This window comes from Rattus norvegicus, chromosome 6 (genome assembly GCF_021556685.1).
Source record: "Rattus norvegicus strain SHRSP/BbbUtx chromosome 6, alternate assembly SHRSP_T2T, whole genome shotgun sequence".
Taxonomy (NCBI): domain Eukaryota; kingdom Metazoa; phylum Chordata; class Mammalia; order Rodentia; family Muridae; genus Rattus; species Rattus norvegicus.
This window is the reverse complement of record NC_141539.1, coordinates 4,281,398-4,296,052: the sequence shown is the minus strand read 5'-3', so window position 1 is coordinate 4,296,052 and position 14,655 is coordinate 4,281,398.

Genomic DNA, 14,655 nt, shown 5'->3' with positions numbered 1-14,655 from the left:
AACCTACTGAATTCACCATGATACTTAGATTCCGTTCCACAAAATGTTGCTCTATATTGAAAAGCAAACTCATACAAGCATGTCCCATTGGGAAGTCACTGAATTCGCCTAGAAATTTTGATTCCGTTCGTGAAAATTTTTCTATATCCCGAACAGTCCACTTATTACTACTTCGGCCTACTGGGAACTAACCGAATTCACCATGTTACTCAGATTCGGCTCACCAAATTTTGATAAATCTTTAAAAGTACACATAGTACAAGAGCAGGCTACTGGGAACTAACTGAATTCACAGAGAAACAGTGTTTCAGTTCGTTAAAACGTTGCTCTATCTTGAATAACAAGCTTATTACATGCGAATCCTATTGGGAACCTACTGAATTCACCATGATACTTAGATTCCGTTCCACAAAATGTTGCTCTATTTTGAAAAGCAAACTCATACAAGCATGTCCCATTGGGAACTCACTGAATTCGCCTAGAAATTTTGATTCCGTTCGTGAAAATTTTTCTATATCCCGAACTGTACACTTATTACTACTTCGGCCTACTGGGAACTAACCGAATTCACCATGGTACTCAGATTCGGCTCACCAAATTTTGATTAATCTTTAAAAGTACACATAGTACAAGAGCAGGCTACTGGGAACTAACTGAATTCACAGAGAAACAGTGTTTCAGTTCGTTAAAACGTTGCTCTATCTTGAATAACAAGTTTATTACATGCGAATCCTATTGGGAACCTCCTGAATTCACCATGATATTTAGATTCCGTTCCACAAAATGTTGCTCTATATTGAAAAGCAAACTCATACAAGCATGTCCCATTGTGAACTGACTGAATTCACCTAGAAATTTTGATTCCGTTCGTGAAAATTTTTCTATATCCCTAACAGTCCACTTATTACTACTGCGGCCTACTCGGAACTAACCGAATTCACCATGTTACTCAGATTCGGCTCACCAAATTTTGATAAACCTTTAAAAGTACACATAGTACAAGAGCAGGCTACTGGGAACTAACTGAATTCACAGAGAAACAGTGTTTCAGTTCGTTAAAACGTTGCTCTATCTTGAATAACAAGCTTATTACATGCGAATCCTATTGGGAACCTACTGAATTCACCATGATACTTAGATTCCGTTCCACAAAATGTTGCTCTATATTGAAAATCAAACTCATAGAAGCATGTCCCATTGGGAACTCACTGAATTCGCCTAGAAATTTTGATTCCGTTCGTGAAAATTTTTCTATATCCCGAACAGTCCACTTATTACTACTGCGGCCTACTGGGAACTAACCGAATTCACCATGTTACTCAGATTCGGCTCACCAAATTTTGATAAACCTTTAAAAGTACACATAGTACAAGAGCAGGCTACTGGGAACTAACTGAATTCACAGAGAAACAGTGTTTCAGTTCGTTAAAACGTTGCTCTATCTTGAATAACAAGCTTATTACATGCGAATCCTATTGGGAACCTACTGAATTCACCATGATACTTAGAATCCGTTCCACAAAATGTTGCTCTATATTGAAAAGCAAACTCATACAAGCATGTCCCATTGGGAACTCACTGAATTCGCCTAGAAATTTTGATTCCATTCGTGAAAATTTTTCTATAGTCCTAACAGTCCACTCATTACTACTGCGGCCTACTGGGAACTAACCGAATTCACCATGTTACTCAGATTCGGCTCACCATATTTTGATAAATCTTTAAAAGTACACATAGTACAATAGCAGGCTACTGGGAACTAACTGAATTCACAGAGAAACAGTGTTTCAGTTGGTTAAAACGTTACTCTATCTTGAATAACAAGCTTATTACATGCGAATCCTATTGGGAACCTACTGAATTCACCATGATACTTAGATTCCGTTCCACAAAATGTTGCTCTATATTGAAAAGCAAACTCATACAAGCATGTCCCATTGGGAACTCACTGAATTCGCCTAGAAATTTTGATTCCAGTCGTGAAAATTTTTCTATATCCCGAACAGTCCACTTATTACTACTGCGGCCTACTGGGAACTAACCGAATTCACCATGTTACTCAGATTCGGCTCACCAAATTTTGATAAATCTTTAAAAGTACACATAGTACAAGAGCAGGCTACTGGGAACTAACTGAATTCACAGAGAAACAGTGTTTCAGTTCGTTAAAACGTTGCTCTATCTTGAATAACAAGCTTATTACATGCGAATCCTATTGGGAACCTACTGAATTCACCATGATACTTAGATTCCGTTCCACAAAATGTTGTTCTATATTGAAAAGCAAACTCATACAAGCGTGTCCCATTGGGAACTCACTGAATTCGCCTAGCAATTTTGATTCCATTCGTGAAAATTTTTCTATATCCCGAACAGTCCACTTATTACTACTGCGGCCTACTGGGAACTAACTGAATTCACCATGTTACTAAGATTCGGCTCACCAAATTTTGATAAATCTTTAAAAGTACACATAGTACAATTCAGGCTACTGGGAACTAACTGAATTCACAGAGAAACAGTGTTTCAGTTCGTTAAAACGTTGCTCTATCTTGAATAACCAGCTTATTACATGCGAATCCTATTGGGAACCTACTGAATTCACCATGATACTTAGATTCCGTTCCACAAAATGTTGCTCTATATTGAAAAGCAAACTCATACAAGCATGTCCCATTGGGAACTCACTGAATTCGCCTAGAAATTTTGATTCCGTTCGTGAAAATTTTTCTATATCCCGAACAGTCCACTTATTACTACTGCGGCCTACTGGGAACTAACCGAATTCACCATGTTACTCAGATTCGGCTCACCAAATTTTGATAAATCTTTAAAAGTACACATAGTACAAGAGCAGGCTACTGGGAACTAACTGAATTCACAGAGAAACAGTGTTTCAGTTCGTTAAAACGTTGCTCTATCTTGAATAACAAGCTTATTACATGCGAATCCTATTGGGAACCTACTGAATTCACCATGATACTTAGATTCCGTTCCACAAAATGTTGCTCTATATTGAAAAGCAAACTCATACAAGCATGTCCCATTGGGAACTCACTGAATTCCCCTAGAAATTTTGATTCCGTTCGTGAAAATTGTTCTATATCCCGAACTGTAAACTTATTACTACTTCGGCCTACTGGGAACTAACCGAATTCACCATGTTACTCAGAATCGGCTCACCAAATTTTGATAAATCTTTAAAAGTACACATAGTACAAGAGCAGGCTACTGGGAACTAACTGAATTCACAGAGAAACAGTGTTTCAGTTCGTTAAAACTTTGCTCTATCTTGAATAACAAGCTTATTACAAGCGAATCCTATTGGGAACCTACTGAATTCACCATGATACTTAGATTCCGTTCCACAAAATGTTGCTTTATATTGAAAATCAAACTCATAGAAGCATGTCCCATTGGGAACTCACTGAATTCGCCTAGAAATTTTGATTCCGTTCGTGAAAATTTTTCTATATCCCGAACAGTCCACTTATTACTACTGCGGCCTACTGGGAACTAACCGAATTCACCATGTTACTCAGATTCGGCTCACCAAATTTTGATAAATCTTTAAAAGTACACATAGTACAAGAGCAGGCTACTGGGAACTAACTGAATTCACAGAGAAACAGTGTTTCAGTTCGTTAAAACTTTGCTCTATCTTGAATAACAAGCTTATTACATGCGAATCCTATTAGGAACCTACTGAATTCACCATGATACTTAGATTCCGTTCCACAAAATGTTGCTCTATATTGAAAAGCAAACTCATACAAGCATGTCCCATTGGGAACTCGCTGAATTCGCCTAGAAATTTTGATTCCGTTCGTGAAAATTTTTCTATATCCCTAACAGTCCACTTATTACTACTGCGGCCTACTGGGAACTAACCGAATTCACCATGTTACTCAGATTCGGCTCACCAAATTTTGATAAATCTTTAAAAGTACACATAGTACAAGAGCAGGCTACTGGGAACTAACTGAATTCACAGAGAAACAGTGTTTCAGTTCGTTAAAACGTTGCTCTATCTTGAATAACAAGCTTATTACATGCGAATCCTATTGGGAACCTACTGAATTCACCATGATACTTAGATTCCGTTCCACAAAATGTTGCTCTATATTGAAAAGCAAACTCATACAAGCATGTCCCATTGGGAACTCACTGAATTCCCCTAGAAATTTTGATTCCGTTCGTGAAAATTTTTCTATATCCCGAACTGTACACTTATTACTACTTCGGCCTACTGGGAACTAACCGAATTCACCATGTTATTCAGATTCGGCTCACCAAATTTTGATAAATCTTTAAAAGTACACATAGTACAAGAGCAGGCTACTGGGAACTAACTGAATTCACAGAGAAACAGTGTTTCAGTTCGTTAAAACTTTGCTCTATCTTGAATAACAAGCTTATTACAAGCGAATCCTATTGGGAACCTACTGAATTCACCATGATACTTAGATTCCGTTCCACAAAATGTTGCTTTATATTGAAAATCAAACTCATAGAAGCATGTCCCATTGGGAACTCACTGAATTCGCCTAGAAATTTTGATTCCGTTCGTGAAAATTTTTCTATATCCCGAACAGTCCACTTATTACTACTGCGGCCTACTGGGAACTAACCGAATTCACCATGTTACTCAGATTCTGCTCACCAAATTTTGATAAATCTTTAAAAGTACACATAGTACAAGAGCAGGCTACTGGGAACTAACTGAATTCACAGAGAAACGGTGTTTCAGTTCGTTAAAACTTTGCTCTATCTTGAATAACAAGCTTATTACATGCGAATCCTAATAGGAACCTACTGAATTCACCATGATACTTAGATTCCGTTCCACACAATGTTGCTCTATATTGAAAAGCAAACTCATACAAGCATGTCCCATTGGGAAGTCACTGAATTCGCCTAGAAATTTTGATTCCGTTCGTGAAAATTTTTCTATATCCCGAACAGTCCACTTATTACTACTGCGGCCTACTGGGAACTAACCGAATTCACCATGTTACTCAGATTCGGCTCACCAAATTTTGATAAATCTTTAAAAGTACACATAGTACAAGAGCAGGCTACTGGGAACTAACTGAATTCACAGAGAAACAGTGTTTCAGTTCGTTAAAACGTTGCTCTATCTTGAATAACAAGCTTATTACATGCGAATCCTATTGGGAACCTACTGAATTCACCATGATACTTAGATTCCGTTCCACAAAATGTTGCTCTATTTTGAAAAGCAAACTCATACAAGCATGTCCCATTGGGAACTCACTGAATTCGCCTAGAAATTTTGATTCCGTTCGTGAAAATTTTTCTATATCCCGAACTGTACACTTATTATTACTTCTGCCTACTGGGAACTAACCGAATTCACCATGGTACTCAGATTCGGCTCACCAAATTTTGATTAATCTTTAAAAGTACACATAGTACAAGAGCAGGCTACTGGGAACTAACTGAATTCACAGAGAAACAGTGTTTCAGTTCGTTAAAACGTTGCTCTATCTTGAATAACAAGCTTATTACATGCGAATCCTATTGGGAACCTACTGAATTCACCATGATACTTAGATTCCGTTCCACAAAATGTTGCTCTATATTGAAAAGCAAACTCATACAAGCATGTCCCATTGTGAACTGACTGAATTCACCTAGAAATTTTGATTCCGTTCGTGAAAATTTTTCTATATCCCTAACAGTCCACTTATTACTACTGCGGCCTACTCGGAACTAACCGAATTCACCATGTTACTCAGATTCGGCTCACCAAATTTTGATAAACCTTTAAAAGTACACATAGTACAAGAGCAGGCTACTGGGAACTAACTGAATTCACAGAGAAACAGTGTTTCAGTTCGTTAAAACGTTGCTCTATCTTGAATAACAAGCTTATTACATGCGAATCCTATTGGGAACCTACTGAATTCACCATGATACTTAGATTCCGTTCCACAAAATGTTGCTCTATATTGAAAATCAAACTCGTAGAAGCATGTCCCATTGGGAACTCACTGAATTCGCCTAGAAATTTTGATTCCGTTCGTGAAAATTTTTCTATATCCCGAACAGTCCACTTATTACTACTGCGGCCTACTGGGAACTAACCGAATTCACCATGTTACTCAGATTCGGCTCACCAAATTTTGATAAACCTTTAAAAGTACACATAGTACAAGAGCAGGCTACTGGGAACTAACTGAATTCACAGAGAAACAGTGTTTCAGTTCGTTAAAACGTTGCTCTATCTTGAATAACAAGCTTATTACATGCGAATCCTATTGGGAACCTACTGAATTCACCATGATACTTAGATTCCGTTCCACAAAATGTTGCTCTATTTTGAAGGGCAAACTCATACAAGCATGTCCCATTGGGAACTCACTGAATTCGCCTAGAAATTTTGATTCCGTTCGTGAAAATTTTTCTATATCCCGAACAGTCCACTTATTACTACTGCGGCCTACTGGGAACTAACCGAATTCACCATGTTACTCAGATTCGGCTCACCAAATTTTGATAAATCTTTAAAAGTACACATAGTACAAGAGCAGGCTACTGGGAACTAACTGAATTCACAGAGAAACAGTGTTTCAGTTCGTTAAAACGTTGCTCTATCTTGAATAACAAGCTTATTACATGCGAATCCTATTGGGAACCTACTGAATTCACCATGATACTTAGATTCCGTTCCACAAAATGTTGCTCTATATTGAAAAGCAAACTCATACAAGCATGTCCCATTGGGAACTCACTGAATTCCCCTAGAAATTTTGATTCCGTTCGTGAAAATTTTTCTATATCCCGAACTGTACACTTATTACTACTTCGGCCTACTGGGAACTAACCGAATTCACCATGTTATTCAGATTCGGCTCACCAAATTTTGATAAATCTTTAAAAGTACACATAGTACAAGAGCAGGCTACTGGGAACTAACTGAATTCACAGAGAAACAGTGTTTCAGTTCGTTAAAACTTTGCTCTATCTTGAATAACAAGCTTATTACAAGCGAATCCTATTGGGAACCTACTGAATTCACCATGATACTTAGATTCCGTTCCACAAAATGTTGCTTTATATTGAAAATCAAACTCATAGAAGCATGTCCCATTGGGAACTCACTGAATTCGCCTAGAAATTTTGATTCCGTTCGTGAAAATTTTTCTATATCCCGAACAGTCCACTTATTACTACTGCGGCCTACTGGGAACTAACCGAATTCACCATGTTACTCAGATTCGGCTCACCAAATTTTGTTAAATCTTTAAAAGTACACATAGTACAAGAGCAGGCTACTGGGAACTAACTGAATTCACAGAGAAACAGTGTTTCAGTTCGTTAAAACTTTGCTCTATCTTGAATAACAAGCTTATTACATGCGAATCCTATTAGGAACCTACTGAATTCACCATGATACTTAGATTCCGTTCCACAAAATGTTGCTCTATATTGAAAAGCAAACTCATACAAGCATGTCCCATTGGGAACTCACTGAATTCGCCTAGAAATTTTGATTCCGTTCGTGAAAATTTTTCTATATCCCGAACAGTCCACTTATTACTACTGCGGCCTACTGGGAACTAACCGAATTCACCATGTTACTCAGATTCGGCTCACCAAATTTTGATAAATCTTTAAAAGTACACATAGTACAAGAGCAGGCTACTGGGAACTAACTGAATTCACAGAGAAACAGTGTTTCAGTTCGTTAAAACGTTGCTCTATCTTGAATAACAAGCTTATTACATGCGAATCCTATTGGGAACCTACTGAATTCACCATGATACTTAGATTCCGTTCCACAAAATGTTGCTCTATTTTGAAAAGCAAACTCATACAAGCATGTCCCATTGGGAACTCACTGAATTCGCCTAGAAATTTTGATTCCGTTCGTGAAAATTTTTCTATATCCCGAACTGTACACTTATTACTACTTCGGCCTACTGGGAACTAACCGAATTCACCATGGTACTCAGATTCGGCTCACCAAATTTTGATTAATCTTTAAAAGTACACATAGTACAAGAGCAGGCTACTGGGAACTAACTGAATTCACAGAGAAACAGTGTTTCAGTTCGTTAAAACGTTGCTCTATCTTGAATAACAAGCTTATTACATGCGAATCCTATTGGGAACCTACTGAATTCACCATGATACTTAGATTCCGTTCCACAAAATGTTGCTCTATATTGAAAAGCAAACTCATACAAGCATGTCCCATTGTGAACTGACTGAATTCACCTAGAAATTTTGATTCCGTTCGTGAAAATTTTTCTATATCCCTAACAGTCCACTTATTACTACTGCGGCCTACTCGGAACTAACCGAATTCACCATGTTACTCAGATTCGGCTCACCAAATTTTGATAAACCTTTAAAAGTACACATAGTACAAGAGCAGGCTACTGGGAACTAACTGAATTCACAGAGAAACAGTGTTTCAGTTCGTTAAAACGTTGCTCTATCTTGAATAACAAGCTTATTACATGCCAATCCTATTGGGAACCTACTGAATTCACCATGATACTTAGATTCCGTTCCACAAAATGTTGCTCTATATTGAAAATCAAACTCATAGAAGCATGTCCCATTGGGAACTCACTGAATTCGCCTAGAAATTTTGATTCCGTTCGTGAAAATTTTTCTATATCCCGAACAGTCCACTTATTACTACTGTGGCCTACTGGGAACTAATCGAATTCACCATGTTACTCAGATTCGGCTCACCAAATTTTGATAAACCTTTAAAAGTACACATAGTACAAGAGCAGGCTACTGGGAACTAACTGAATTCACAGAGAAACAGTGTTTCAGTTCGTTAAAACGTTGCTCTATCTTGAATAACAAGCTTATTACATGCGAATCCTATTGGGAACCTACTGAATTCACCATGAAACTTAGAATCCGTTCCACAAAATGTGCTCTATATTGAAAAGCAAACTCATACAAGCATGTCACATTGGGAACTCACTGAATTCGCCTAGAAATTTTGATTCCATTCGTGAAAATTTTTCTATAGTCCTAACAGTCCACTCATTACTACTGCGGCCTACTGGGAACTAACCGAATTCACCATGTTACTCAGATTCGGCTCACCATATTTTGATAAATCTTTAAAAGTACACATAGTACAATAGCAGGCTACTGGGAACTAACTGAATTCACAGAGAAACAGTGTTTCAGTTGGTTAAAACGTTACTCTATCTTGAATAACAAGCTTATTACATGCGAATCCTATTGGGAACCTACTGAATTCACCATGATACTTAGATTCCGTTCCACAAACTGTTGCTCTATATTGAAAAGCAAACTCATACAAGCGTGTCCCATTGGGAACTCACTGAATTCGCCTAGCAATTTTGATTCCGTTCGTGAAAATTTTTCTATATCCCGAACAGTCCACTTATTACTACTGCGACCTACTGGGAACTAACTGAATTCTCCATGTTACTCAGATTCGGCTCACCAAATTTTGATAAATCTTTAAAAGTACACATAGTACAAGAGCAGGCTACTTGGAACTAACTGAATTCACAGAGAAACAGTGTTTCAGTTCGTTAAAACGTTGCTCTATCTTGAATAACAAGCTTATTACATGCGAATCCTATTGGGAACCTACTGAATTCACCATGATACTTAGATTCCGTTCCACAAAATGTTGCTCTATCTTGAAAAGCAAACTCATACAAGCATGTCCCATTGGGAACTAACTGAATTCGCCTAGAAATTTTGATTCCGTTCGTGAAAATTTTTCTATATCCCGAGCAGTCCACTTATTACTACTGCGGCCTACTGGGAACTAACCGAATTCACCATGTTACTCAGATTTGGCTCACCAAATTTTGATAAATCTTTAAAAGTACACATAGTACAAGAGCAGGCTACTGGGAACTAACTGAATTCACAGAGAAACAGTGTTTCAGTTCGTTAAAACGTTGCTCTATCTTGAATAACAAGCTTATTACATGCCAATCCTATTGGGAACCTACTTAATTCACCATGATACTTAGATTCCGTTCCACAAAATGTTGCTCTATATTGAAAAGCAAACTCATACAAGCATGTCCCATTGGGAACTCACTGAATTCGCCAAGAAATTTTGATTCCAGTCGTGAAAATTTTTCTATATCCCGAACAGTCCACTTATTACTACTGCGGCCTACTGGGAACTAACCGAATTCACCATGTTACTCAGATTCGGCTCATCAAATTTTGATAAATCTTTAAAAGTACACATAGTACAAGAGCAGGCTACTGGGAACTAACTGAATTCACAGAGAAACAGTGTTTCAGTTCGTTAAAACGTTGCTCTATCTTGAATAACAAGCTTATTACATGCGAATCCTATTGGGAACCTACTGAATTCACCATGATACTTAGATTCAGTTCCACAAACTGTTGCTCTATATTGAAAAGCAAACTCATACAAGCGTGTCCCATTGGGAACTCACTGAATTCGCCTAGCAATTTTGATTCCATTCGTGAAAATTTTTCTATATCCCGAACAGTCCACTTATTACTACTGCGGCCTACTGGGAACTAACTGAATTCACCATGTTACTAAGATTCGGCTCACCAAATTTTGATAAATCTTTAAAAGTACACATAGTACAATTCAGGCTACTGGGAACTAACTGAATTCACAGAGAAACAGTGTTTCAGTTCGTTAAAACGTTGCTCTATCTTGAATAACAAGCTTATTACATGCGAATCCTATTGGGAACCTACTGAATTCACCATGATACTTAGATTCCGTTCCACAAAATGTTGCTCTATATTGAAAAGCAAACTCATACAAGCATGTCCCATTGGGAACTCACTGAATTCGCCTAGAAATTTTGATTCCGTTCGTGAAAATTTTTCTATATCCCGAACAGTCCACTTATTACTACTGCGGCCTACTGGGAACTAACCGAATTCACCATGTTACTCAGATTCGGCTCACCAAATTTTGATAAATCTTTAAAAGTACACATAGTACAAGAGCAGGCTACTGGGAACTAACTGAATTCACAGAGAAACAGTGTTTCAGTTCGTTAAAACGTTGCTCTATCTTGAATAACAAGCTTATTACATGCGAATCTTATTGGGAACCTACTGAATTCACCATGATACTTAGATTCCGTTCCACAAAATGTTGCTCTATATTGAAAAGCAAACTCATACAAGCATGTCCCATTGGGAACTCACTGAATTCCCCTAGAAATTTTGATTCCGTTCGTGAAAATTTTTCTATATCCCGAACTGTAAACTTATTACTACTTCGGCCTACTGGGAACTAACCGAATTCACCATGTTACTAAGATTCGGCTCACCAAATTTTGATAAATCTTTAAAAGTACACATAGTACAATTCAGGCTACTGGGAACAACTGAATTCACAGAGAAACAGTGTTTCAGTTCGTTAAAACGTTGCTCTATCTTGAATAACAAGCTTATTACATGCGAATCCTATTGGGAACCTACTGAATTCACCATGATACTTAGATTCCGTTCCACAAAATGTTGCTCTATATTGAAAAGCAAACTCATACAAGCATGTCCCATTGGGAACTCACTGAATTCGCCTAGAAATTTTGATTCCGTTCCTGAAAATTTTTCTATATCCCGAACAGTCCACTTATTACTACTGCGGCCTACTGGGAACTAACCGAATTCACCATGTTACTCAGATTCGGCTCACCAAATTTTGATAAATCTTTAAAAGTACACATAGTACAAGAGCAGGCTACTGGGAACTAACTGAATTCACAGAGAAACAGTGTTTCAGTTCGTTAAAACGTTGCTCTATCTTGAATAACAAGCTTATTACATGCGAATCCTATTGGGAACCTACTGAATTCACCATGATACTTAGATTCCGTTCCACAAAATGTTGCTCTATATTGAAAAGCAAACTCATACAAGCATGTCCCATTGGGAACTCACTGAATTCCCCTAGAAATTTTGATTCCGTTCGTGAAAATTTTTCTATATCCCGAACTGTAAACTTATTACTACTTCGGCCTACTGGGAACTAACCGAATTCACCATGTTACTCAGAATCGGCTCACCAAATTTTGATAAATCTTTAAAAGTACACATAGTACAAGAGCAGGCTACTGGGAACTAACTGAATTCACAGAGAAACAGTGTTTCAGTTCGTTAAAACTTTGCTCTATCTTGAATAACAAGCTTATTACAAGCGAATCCTATTGGGAACCTACTGAATTCACCATGATACTTAGATTCCGTTCCACAAAATGTTGCTTTATATTGAAAATCAAACTCATAGAAGCATGTCCCATTGGGAACTCACTGAATTCGCCTAGAAATTTTGATTCCGTTCGTGAAAATTTTTCTATATCCCGAACAGTCCACTTATTACTACTGCGGCCTACTGGGAACTAACCGAATTCACCATGTTACTCAGATTCGGCTCACCAAATTTTGATAAATCTTTAAAAGTACACATAGTACAAGAGCAGGCTACTGGGAACTAACTGAATTCACAGAGAAACAGTGTTTTAGTTCGTTAAAACTTTGCTCTATCTTGAATAACAAGCTTATTACATGCGAATCCTATTAGGAACCTACTGAATTCACCATGATACTTAGATTCCGTTCCACAAAATGTTGCTCTATATTGAAAAGCAAACTCATACAAGCATGTCCCATTGGGAAGTCACTGAATTCGCCTAGAAATTTTGATTCCGTTCGTGAAAATTTTTCTATATCCCGAACAGTCCACTTATTACTACTGCGGCCTACTGGGAACTAACCGAATTCACCATGTTACTCAGATTCGGCTCACCAAATTTTGATAAATCTTTAAAAGTACACATAGTACAAGAGCAGGCTACTGGGAACTAACTGAATTCACAGAGAAACAGTGTTTCAGTTCGTTAAAACGTTGCTCTATCTTGAATAACAAGCTTATTACATGCGAATCCTATTGGGAACCTACTGAATTCACCATGATACTTAGATTCTGTTCCACAAAATGTTGCTCTATTTTGAAAAGCAAACTCATACAAGCATGTCCCATTGGGAACTCACTGAATTCGCCTAGAAATTTTGATTCCGTTCGTGAAAATTTTTCTATATCCCGAACTGTACACTTATTACTACTTCGGCCTACTGGGAACTAACCGAATTCACCATGTTACTCAGATTCGGCTCACCAAATTTTGATAAATCTTTAAAAGTACACATAGTACAAGAGCAGGCTACTGGGAACTAACTGAATTCACAGAGAAACAGTGTTTCAGTTCGTTAAAACGTTGCTCTATCTTGAATAACAAGCTTATTACATGCGAATCCTATTGGGAACCTACTGAATTCACCATGATACTTAGATTCCGTTCCACAAAATGTTGCTCTATATTGAAAAGCAAACTCATACAAGCATGTCCCATTGGGAACTCACTGAATTCGCCTAGAAATTTTGATTCCGTTCGTGAAAATTTTTCTATATCCCGAACAGTCCACTTATTACTACTGCGGCCTACTGGGAACTAACCGAATTCACCATGTTACTCAGATTCGGCTCACCAAATTTTGATAAATCTTTAAAAGTACACATAGTACAAGAGCAGGCTACTGGGAACTAACTGAATTCACAGAGAAACAGTGTTTCAGTTCGTTAAAACTTTGCTCTATCTTGAATAACAAGCTTATTACATGTGAATCCTATTGGGAACCTACTGAATAAACCATGATAATTAGATTCCGTTCCTTAAAATGTTGCTCTATTTTGAAAAGCAAACTCATACAAGCATGTCCCACTGGGAACTCACTGAATTCGCCTAGAAATTTTGATTCCATTCCTGAAAATTTTTCTATCCGGAACAGTCCACTTATTACTCTTGGGGCCTACTGGGAACTCACCGAATTCACCATGTTACTCAGATTCGGCTCACCAAATTTTGATAAATGTTTAAAAGTACACATAGTACAAGAGCAGGCTACTGGGAACTAACTGAATTCACAGAGAAACAGTGTTTCAGTTTGTTAAAACCTTGCTCTATCTTGAATAACAAGCTTATTACATGCGAATCCTATTGGGAACCTACTGAATTCACCATGATACTTAGATTCCGTTCAACAAAATGTTGCTCTATATTGAAAAACATACTCATACAAGCATGTCCCATTGGGAACTCACTGAATTCGCCTAGAAATTATGATTCCATTCGTGAAAATTTTTCTATATCCCGAACAGTCCCCTTATTACTACTGCGGCCTCTTGGGAAGTAACCGAATTCACCAGGTTACTCAGATTCGGCTCACCAAATTTTGATAAATCTTTAAAAGTACACATATTTCAAGAGCAGGCTAGTGGGAACTAACAGAATTCACAAAGAAACAGTGTTTCAGTTCGTTAAAACGTTGCTCTATCTTGAATAACAAGCTTATTACATGTGAAAACTATTGGGAACCTACTGAATTCACCATGATACTTAGATTCCGTTCCACAAAATGTTGCTCTATATTGAAAAGCAAACTCATACAAGCATGTCCCATTGGGAACTCACTGAATTCGCCTAGGAATTTTGATTCCATTCGTGAAAATTTTTATATATCCCGAACAGTCCACTTATTACTACTGCGGCCTACTGGGAACTAACCGAATTCACCATGTTACTCTGATTCGGCTCACCAAATTTT